We start from the raw sequence: 9,958 nt of genomic DNA on the forward strand, positions 1-9,958 counted from the left end.
TTCCTTCCACCGCCTGACGATATCCCCAGTCCGGTTCAGCAGGTCCCCTCCCTGACTGAAAACAGCCTGGGCTGAGGCCCGCTTCCCTTTTCTGAGTCGCCGGACGGTTTGCCAGAACTTCCTTGAGGCTGGCCGAAAGTACTTCTCCATAGCCTCACCAAACTCCTCCCACTCCTCCCTTCGGTGACCGCCAAAGCTGCAGCCCTCCTGGCCTCCTAGTACCAGTCTGCTGTTTCAGGAGACCCCTGGGCCAGCCAAGCCCGAAAGGCCTCCTTCTTCAGCTTGACGGCTTCCTTCACCGCTGGTGTCCACCAGCGGGTCCTTCGGTTGCTGCCCCAACTGGCACCAATGACCATCTAACCACAGCTCTTAGCGGCCGCCTCTACAATGGAGGCTCTGAACATGGTTCATTCGGATTCCATGTCCCCAGTCTCCCCTGGGATGAGCGAAAAGTTCTTCCAGAGGTGGGAGTTGAAGACCTGACGGACCGCCAGACATTCCCAGTTCACCCTCACTACTCATTTGGGTTTCCCAGGTCTGTCCAGCAGCCTCCCCCACCACCTGATCCAACTTACCACCAGGCGGTGATCAGTTGACAACTCCGCTCCTCTCTTCACCCGAGTGTCCAAGACATACAGCCGCAGGTCCAATGATACGACCACAAAGTCTATCATCGACCTTTGACCTAAGGTGGCCTGGTACCAGGTACACTTATGAGCCACCCTATGCTCGAACATGGTGTTCATTATGGCCAATCCATGACTAGCACAGAAGTCCAATAACAAAACCCCCTTCGGGTTCAGATCAGGCAGGCCGTTCCTCCCAATCACCCCCCTCCAAGTTTCCCCATCGTCACCCACGTGAGCGTTAAAGTACCCCAGAAGAACTATGGAGTCCCCAGGTGGAGCCCCTTCCAGGACACCACCCAAGGACTCCAAAAAGGCCGGGTATTCTGAGCTGCTGTTCGGTGCATACGCACAAACAACAGTCAGGGCCTTCCCCCCAGCGACCTGCAGTCGCATGGAGGCGACCCTCTCGTCCCTCGGGGAGAACTCCAACACAGCAGCGCTCAGCCGGGAGCTTGTGAGTATCCACACACCCGCCCGGCGCCTCTCACCCTGGGCAACTCCGGAAAAGGAGAGAGTCCAGCCCCTCTCAAGGAGTTTGGTTCCAGAACCGGTGCTATGCGTGGAGGTGAGACAACTATATCTAGTTGGTACTGCTGTACCTCCCACACCAGCTCCGGTTCCTTCCCCACCAGAGAGGTGACATTCCACGTACCAAGAGCTAGTCTACGAAGCCGGGGGTAAGGACGCCCAGGTCCCCCCCTTCGCCTGCTGCCCGATGTACATAGCACCCAACCCCATCGCTCTCCCCTGCGGGTGGTGAGTCCACAGGGGCGCGGCCCCACGTTGTTCTTTCGGGCTGAGCCCTGCCGGGCCCCATGGGCCAAGGCCCGGCCACCAGATGCTCGCCGGCGAGCTCCAACCCGGGCCTGGCTCCAGGGGAGGACCCCGGTGCCCCCATACCGGGCGAGATACTCCTTGCCTGTGATTGCCGTTTCATAGGGTCGTTTTGAATCGCTCTTAGTCTGGTCCCTCCTTTGAGACCAATTTGCCTTGGGAGACCCTACCAGGAGCTAATGCCCCGGACAACATAGCTCCCAGGATCACAGGGACACACAAACCCCTCCACCACGGTAAGGTGGCGATCCTTCAGAATCTTCTATTATAATTATACTATACTATACTATACTATACTATACTATATAATTAACTTTCACCATCACCAAGATGATGACAAAAAGTTATATAATCAATAGAGACAGCAGGAAGAGAACACATATTGCAAAACATAGATTCATATAAACAACATCATAATACTTTAACAATGACAATTATATAAATAACAGGGAGGGTGAATATTTGATTAGCAAAACATCAGTAGGAAAACGGGGAGGGCAGAGATAGAAGGAAAGGTGTGTATGTTGCTGGGCAAATATGTAATCACAGTGTGCATGTGTCTCGGGAAACAAAAGAGAGAAAAATATATATACCATATGTATAAAATAGTAATAATAATAATAATAATAATAATGGTGTGTGTGTAATGGCTGATACGTGTGTGTAAAATGATGGGTGTTGATAGGTGAAGGTGGGTGAGAGGAGATGAGGTAGATGCAGAGATTAAGGAATTACAGTTTGTCAGTCATGGTGGGTACATATGGTCATGTTGGTTTTGGGTTGGATTGTGGTTGGGGTTTAGATAACTTATGAATGTATTCCATGTTTCATTAAAGACTGATATATTTTTTTTGTGGCATGAAAAAAATCATCTGTGCTACCCAAAGTGCATTGTGAATAGATATCTGGGTTTGCTAATTGACTCAATAATTGAGTCCATTTGAATAAATATTGTAATTGATTTGACAGAAAGTAGTAAAGAAAGTTTGGTGCTTCGAGGCCACCTTGTGACTTTGCGTTTTGTAATGTTGATAGTGAGATTCTCATTTTTTTTATTTTTCCAGTAAAATTGAGTTGTTAGTGAATTTAGTGTTTTGAACATTTGTCAATGGGAGTAATGGGGAGCAGTGAGACTAAACAATTCATCTGTGGTAAAGTTTTCATTTTAACTGTTGCAATACGTCCAATGAGACTTAGTGGTAATCTGATCATCTTCTATATTTTTTAGTAGAGGAGTGAAATTTAGGCTGAATTGTTCTGACAGCCTAGAGGAAATATTAATGCCTAAATATTTGATATTGCCAGTGTGAAGTGGGAGGGTGAAATCTTGGGCTGCAGAGTCCCAGGCATCTTCGGTCAATGGTAGAATAGTGGCTTTGGTCCAGTTTATTGTGTAGTGTAAGATTGAAGAGAAAAATTAATTTGAACGTCTCTTTTAGTGTTGTAGACAAAGACAAAGAGGGAGCACAAAGACTATATACACAACAATTTTATTGGTGAGTCGTATTGCTGCTGCGAGTGGTTCGATAAAGATTGCAAATAAAGATGGAGAAAATGGGCATCCTTGTCTGGTGTGTGAGTGCGGATGTTGTCTGAAGCATGTCTGTTTTTGATGAAACCTGTCTGATTTGGGTGGATAAGTAGCGGGGTGACTGTCTCTATTCTTGTTGCTAGTGTTTTTGTAATAATTCTTAAATCCGTGTTGATTAATGAGAGGGGGCAATAACTGGAAGAATGGGTTGGGTTTTTATTTGGTTTTAATAGTAGTGTCATTACAGCAGTGTTCATGTGGGTGGGTATGGTGGAGGTTGTTTTGATTTCTGTAGTTATTTTGTAGAATAATGGTGACACTATGTCCAAGAAGTGCTCTGCAGGAAGTCCATCTGGTCCAGGTGATTTATTGTTTGGCATTTTGTTCAAGGCTTTATACAGTTCTTCAGAGGTAAACGGTGTATCTAGAAAGTGGGCCAGTTCTGTTGGTGTGATGGCAGGTCCAGTTTATTTAAAAAAGGTGTCAATCTCTGATTGGCAGGTTTCATGATCTGAGGAGTACAGATTACTGTAAAATTTATGAAATACATTATTTATGTCCTGTGGATTGTGGGTGGTGATACCTGTAGAATTGAGTATGCATGGGATGATTGATTTTTATTTGCAGTATTTGCAGTTGCAGTAGATTACCAGATATTTACTTGATTTGTTACTGTATTGAACGTTTTCATATTTGAGCTGTTGGATGAGGAACTGTGTCTTTTTGTGTACATTGGTTTCAAGATGTGTTTTGGGTTAATGAGGTTGAGTTTTTATTGATAAGGAAACTGGAGCGTGATCACTGATCATGATGAATTGTGTTGTTGAATTGTTGTGTTGTGTTGAATTACCAGATGTACTAGAGTGGTCAGTTGTGGGGTTGATGCAAGGGAGTAGGTTTGATTTTGAGATTGGTGGGGACACAAAAGTGCTCCAAGGCAGCACTCCTGAAAGTTGACGTTTTTTTGCATTAGCAACATGGGTGAAGCATTGCTATTCAGATCATCATCACACTAACATTTGTCACAGTGCTGAATCTCATGACTAACATATCCATCATTATTTAACCCCACCTGTGAATTTCCAGCCTCTCCTTCTCTGCCTCCACCTGCCTCTCTTCCTTCATCTGCTCCAGCCTCTCCTTCTCTACCTCCTCCTGCCTCTCTTCCTTCATCTGCTCCAGCCTCTCCTTCTCTACCTCCTCCTGCCTCTCTTCCTCTACCTTCTCTGGCCTCTCCTCCTCCATCTCCTCCAGCCTCTCTGCTGTCTGTCACCTTACAAAAATATGTTGATGCATGACATGAACAGATACATTAGGGATACAATGATCATAGAGCTTGATGGTACAGTTATTGCCTGAGCAAAAAAGGCTTTTACTAAATATTAAGATTACTTAATATTAATTAATTATATTTTATAATTATAAAATCACATGATCATCTAGAATCTGAGGTTTTATTGTATTTCCACCACAAATTTTCTTTATTTGTGTTTTTAAACCGTTGCTCTCTTCTACACAAATACATGAAAATAAGAATTAAAAATAACTTTAAAAAAGTGTATCTCTTTGGCATTAAATATTCTCTTTTATTCAATATCTGTATTGTTGAGCCTCTACCTATACACACTTGAAGTAACTTACACTTTGACTCCTACAGAAGTCTCTTATATCCAGTTTTCTTTTCTTTGACATCCTTCAAATCCTATACAGCACACACGCATGCACACACGTACACGTACGCAAACAGACACAAACACAAATGTAAATGACACCACTGATATTAAAATCCATCTAGCTGACGTGACCCAGGAAGAACAAATGCTGAACATGTTGACAACTTACACTCGCAGTTGCAAATAACATGCACTGCCTCTCGTCCGGTCCAACTAGCAGGTTGCAGGTAGTTTTTACAAGCAGAAAGAGTGACAGTGGGGACAGCCAATCACATGTAAGTTAGCGAGAAACCGGCAGCCGATCAGGGAGCGGTATTTAGGTTAGAGGCGGGACTTCTAGCAGAGACCGACATTTAACCCTTTGTGTGCCATAATCATTGACTAAACACTACGGACAGCGGTTGTATTGATAGTGACTACACAGTAGCGGCTGAATATTGGTAGGGACGTGTCCCTGGCGTCCCTACCCAATTCTACGCCCTTGGGTTGATGACAGTATTGAAATCTCCGGCTATTATGATATTTGTTGAGTTAGATAGTAAAGAGAAGAAATTATGAAAAAAGGATGGGTCGGCAGGGTCGTAAATATTAGCAAGTGTGAATGTTGTTTGATAAATAGATGCGTTAATGATGATAACTCTTCCCTGTAGATCAATAATAGATTAAGTTGGAAGACGGGATGTTTTTATTGACTAATATTGAGATGTCTCTTTGTTTACTGTTGAGTGTGAATGACAATATTTTATCAAATTGTTTGATTCTAAGATATTGTAGTTCTGTGTTTGTGAGATGGGTTTCTTGTATAAAACATATATCAGCCTTTAATTTTATAAGATATTTGATGATTTTGATCTTTTTGGTCTGTGTTCGGAAGCCACGTACATTCCATATTACAAGGTAAAGTGTCCGATGATTGTGGGTTAGGTTTATCTTGTTTTGAATGAAAAGGAAGAAAGAAGCAGATGGTGGGAGAGAGGGAAGAGGGGTGGTTGGATTTGGGGCTGACTGCATTAAATTCTTAGATCGTCTGCACACATACCATAATCAACAACGTACATACATAGAAGTAGACATAAAAGTGAGTGGTGAAGACATGAAACATAAACAACAACACAAAATCAGATGAGGAACGACAGAGTGAGTCATTAGCCCTTTTCACACAGAGACTCCACATTATCGCTGCAGTGAATGCTCACCATTCTCCGCTTTTGTTTGTTCACACTGAACCAAGCAGCTCCGGCGTAAAGCCGCACCGGTGTGTCAATTCATACAGCATTCCGACGCTGCAGAAGAAGAGGCATGACGGTCCACATCATGACGTTGATATCTCTGTGGTTTTTCAACGTGTTTCCCCCGGTGTCCACCTGTTTATCTAAACATGTAGCCGCTGACTTTTTATAATCATAAGGATGCTGTTATAATGTTTTGTGATCGATATCTTGACCCACCATGCATTGTGGAGAGTGTCTAAGTTAATTTTTCTGCTCTAAATTACATAATTACATAATCGCCATCAGTAAACAGGACGCTGTCTGACTCTCTCACTCGCGGGGAGGGATGCTGTTTTCTGGGGGAAAGTTCACTGAAGTCTCAGTCTGGAGGGCTGACCATCGGGGTAATTTTTTTCAACACAGTAACTACAACAACACAATAGTGGAAGGAGACAAACACATGGTGAATTAATGTTTTTTGCCAGAGACAGTGCTGTTTTTCTGGCAGAAATGTGACGAAAAGTCGGTAGGACAGACAGGATGAAAGAGGCTTTTCCACATATAACTGCAGATTTTCTTTCCTCATTTAAGTTGCCAGAGACACTACCAGTTGCCAAATTCCTGTAACGTTGCTTTGTGGGTTAAAGTGTGGGTCATTTCTCTTTTATTTGATGAGTGAAAGATCTGTTTAGCTGTCAGACTGTGAACACCATCAGACCTGTCTTGCCTCTGCTGTGGCTGTGATACTACCCCTGGAGGCACATCAGAGCCACAGCGAAACTGTTTCCCCTCTCCGCTCTTGAATCTTTCACACAGACGACGGTGTGGAGAATCAACGCATGATTCCTGCACTGAAAGGGCAGTGTGAATGGGGCTACTGTTAACTCCTCTGCAGGGCAAAACAGAGCATTTCCTTATAAAACAAAAATGAAAAGGAGAGAGCGATGTCAGATATGAGGCTTACAGTCCAATTGCCAGGGTTGTTTTAGTTGAATGTTTTCACTTTTAAGTTTATTTCAGTTTGTTTAGAAGAGCCATGGCGTGATGACGTGAAACAATGATCGATGCACGTTTATTGTTTTGCCTGTTTTCTTTAAAGATGGGGTACAGTGTTTTTCAGTGTTTTCAGCTGAGTTGACATGAAGTTTTTGATGAGGGATTCCAGGTTGTTGGCCGTTTGTTCGGGGATGCTGGAGAATATGGGATTATCGCGCATGGAACGGGTTTGTATGTCCAGAATAGTTTCTTTCATCTGTTTGTTTTCTTTGGTGACGACGTGCAATTGTTCGTTGAGCGATTTCACAGAAGTTTTTAAGTTCAATTTGTTTTTTGCAGTGTAGTGATGTCTTGGTGAGCAAACTCAAGGCTATTGCGTATTTCTTTGATTTCTTCGTGTGATCTAGTTTTTTGTTGATGCTTGACAGTAGACTAACCTTGATTTTGGTGGTTTATAGATCATTGGTGTCTGTTGAAGGGTGTCTTTTTGTGTTTGTTGGGGTTGGATGGGTCCGGGTCCACGTTGGTCTGCAAGTTGTAATAGTGGTCGATGAATGCCCCAAGTTCCATTAAATCCTCCACTGTAGAGATGTAGTGTTCCAGGTTGGTGGTGGGAGATGGGCTATGGATGTAATTTAACTCGAAAAGTCTAACTCGAAAATTCCTCCATGTATACTTTTTAGCTTTAAGTGTGCTGTGTTTTGTCAGCAACAGGGCGCTGCCATGTTGGATTACGCCTCTGGTGTCCGACTCTCGCGGTGCTTGCACTCACACTGCCGTCCCCCCGGACTTTTTACTTCTGACGGAGACCTGACTACAGACTGGGGACTGCTCCCAGTTGGTTGAACTTTGCCCTACCAATTACAACCACTTTAACTCCCAGAGGAGTACCAGCCATGGAGGAGGTATTGTTGTTGCCTACAGAAATCTTTTTAACTGTAAACAAATCATTATTGATAAATTTGAGAGCTTTGAAAGGCTTATGTTTACAATCGACTGTAAGAACCAAATGACTCATCAAACCATGTTTCTTCTGAATCCTGAAACATAATTGACTCCTTCAACTTGGTGCAGCATGTCACTGGTTCAACTCACAGCCGAGGTCACACCCTGGATCTTGTGTTTACTTTTGGCCCGCCTATTAACTCCTTTTCATTAATAGATTTTGTGTCCGGCCATAAATGTATCTTATTTGACTCATGCTTTCAGACAACTCAAAGAACCTGAAGCTAACAGTCTGTTCCCACATTTTCAATAATCAGTCAGCTGCACAGTTCTCAGCAATTTTCTTAGATTTATTTAAATGCCAAACTCATATTTCTGATATTAATGTTCTGGTCAAAGATTTTATTAATCTGTGTTCTCTGGCATTAGATGACACTGCACCTCTTACGACCAGGTTAGTAGCAGCCACTAAATCATTTCCATGGATAAATGACGAGATCTGTAGCTGTAAGTGGGATTGCAGAAGGGCAGAGCGCAAATTGAAAAAGACAAAATTTGAGGTTAATTTTCTATACATGAAAGAACTGTTGAGTCTGCTAAACCAGGAAATCAATGAGGCAAGAACAGTTTACTTTTCAGAATTAATTAATGGTAATAGACACAACCCCGACATTCTGTTTATTCATTAATCAGCTAGTAAAACTTGATCCCACTGCTATTTCACCCTCCTCAGCTGAAGATAGCGAATTGTATTTATCATTTTTTGTCAAAAAGATCAACTCTATCAAATCCAAAATCCCAGTCACCTCTCCTGGTTTAAAAAAAGATACTGTTTCATCTATCCTAACTCAGTTTACCCCCATTACCTTGCATAACTTGACAGATACAATTTCTCATCTGCGCCAGTCCTCCTGCCTTACTGACATTTTACCCGCCATTTTACCCGGAACAATATTTTTGATAAATTTCATTCAGGCTTTTGCCAAAAACATAGCGCTGAAATGGCCCTGCAAAGAGTCACAAATGACATACATGGCAAGCTGATAGGGGAGAATATTCCATCTTGGTCCTACTTGAGTGCTGCTTTTGACACAAGCGATCACAACTGGTTAAACACTTACATTGGTACCTCAGGGAAGGCCCTAAAATTGTTTGAATCCTTCTTATCAAATAGACATTTTTTTTGTTTCCACGGTGTGTCCTCACCCATTCCTCTTTTACATGGGGTGCCTCAGGAGTCAATCCTTGGTCCCATCCTCTTATCCTTGTATATGCTGTCCCTGGGATGGATAATCAGTCGTTTTGGTTGCATCATCACTTTCATGGAGATGATACTCAGTTACATGTCTCCATGAATCTAAATGACTACAGCAACCTAGGCACTCTGCAGAACCTTTTGGCCGCTATAAAGAACTGGATGTCTCATCATTTTCTTCAAATGAACTCTGAAAATTTGACACATAACATTCTCCAGCATATCGGTCCTCTCACTCCATTCGTCAAACCTTTTTCAAGAAAGCTTGGTATTATATTCGACCCTCAACTGAAGTTTGAACAGCAGGTCAGTAAATTGGTTCAATCCCATTTCATTTAAACTACGAAACTTTGCAAAAATAAGACTGTTTTATCAGCCCTGGACTGAGAACGTATCATTCATGTTTTCATCTTTTCCCAACTTGATTTCTGCAACTCTCGTTTTACCTGCCTCAGTCAGACCACTCTGGCATGACTTCAACTTCAAAATGCAACTGCAAGACTTTTTACTAGGATAAAATCTGAGATCTCACATTACACCAATCCAGCCAGTTTATTTCACAATTGATTTTAAGATACTTTTAATTACCTTTAAGGCACTACACGGCTTAATTATTATCATCATTATTATTATTATTATTGTTATTATTTATTTATTTTATTTTATTTATTTATTCATTTCGTTTTACACTTTGTTGATGATGTAAAGCACTTTGTAACCTGTGTTTAGAAAGGTGCTATATAAATAAAGTTGTTTATTATTATTATTATTATTATTATTATTATTATTATTATTATTATTATTATTATTATCATTATTACAGTTGTTGCCTCATCTAGATTGTCAAAATCAATTAAATATTTGGCTTTTCTTGGAAATAAATT

The sequence above is a fragment of the Pagrus major genome, chromosome 1 (genome assembly GCF_040436345.1).
Source record: "Pagrus major chromosome 1, Pma_NU_1.0".
Lineage (NCBI taxonomy): Eukaryota > Metazoa > Chordata > Actinopteri > Spariformes > Sparidae > Pagrus > Pagrus major.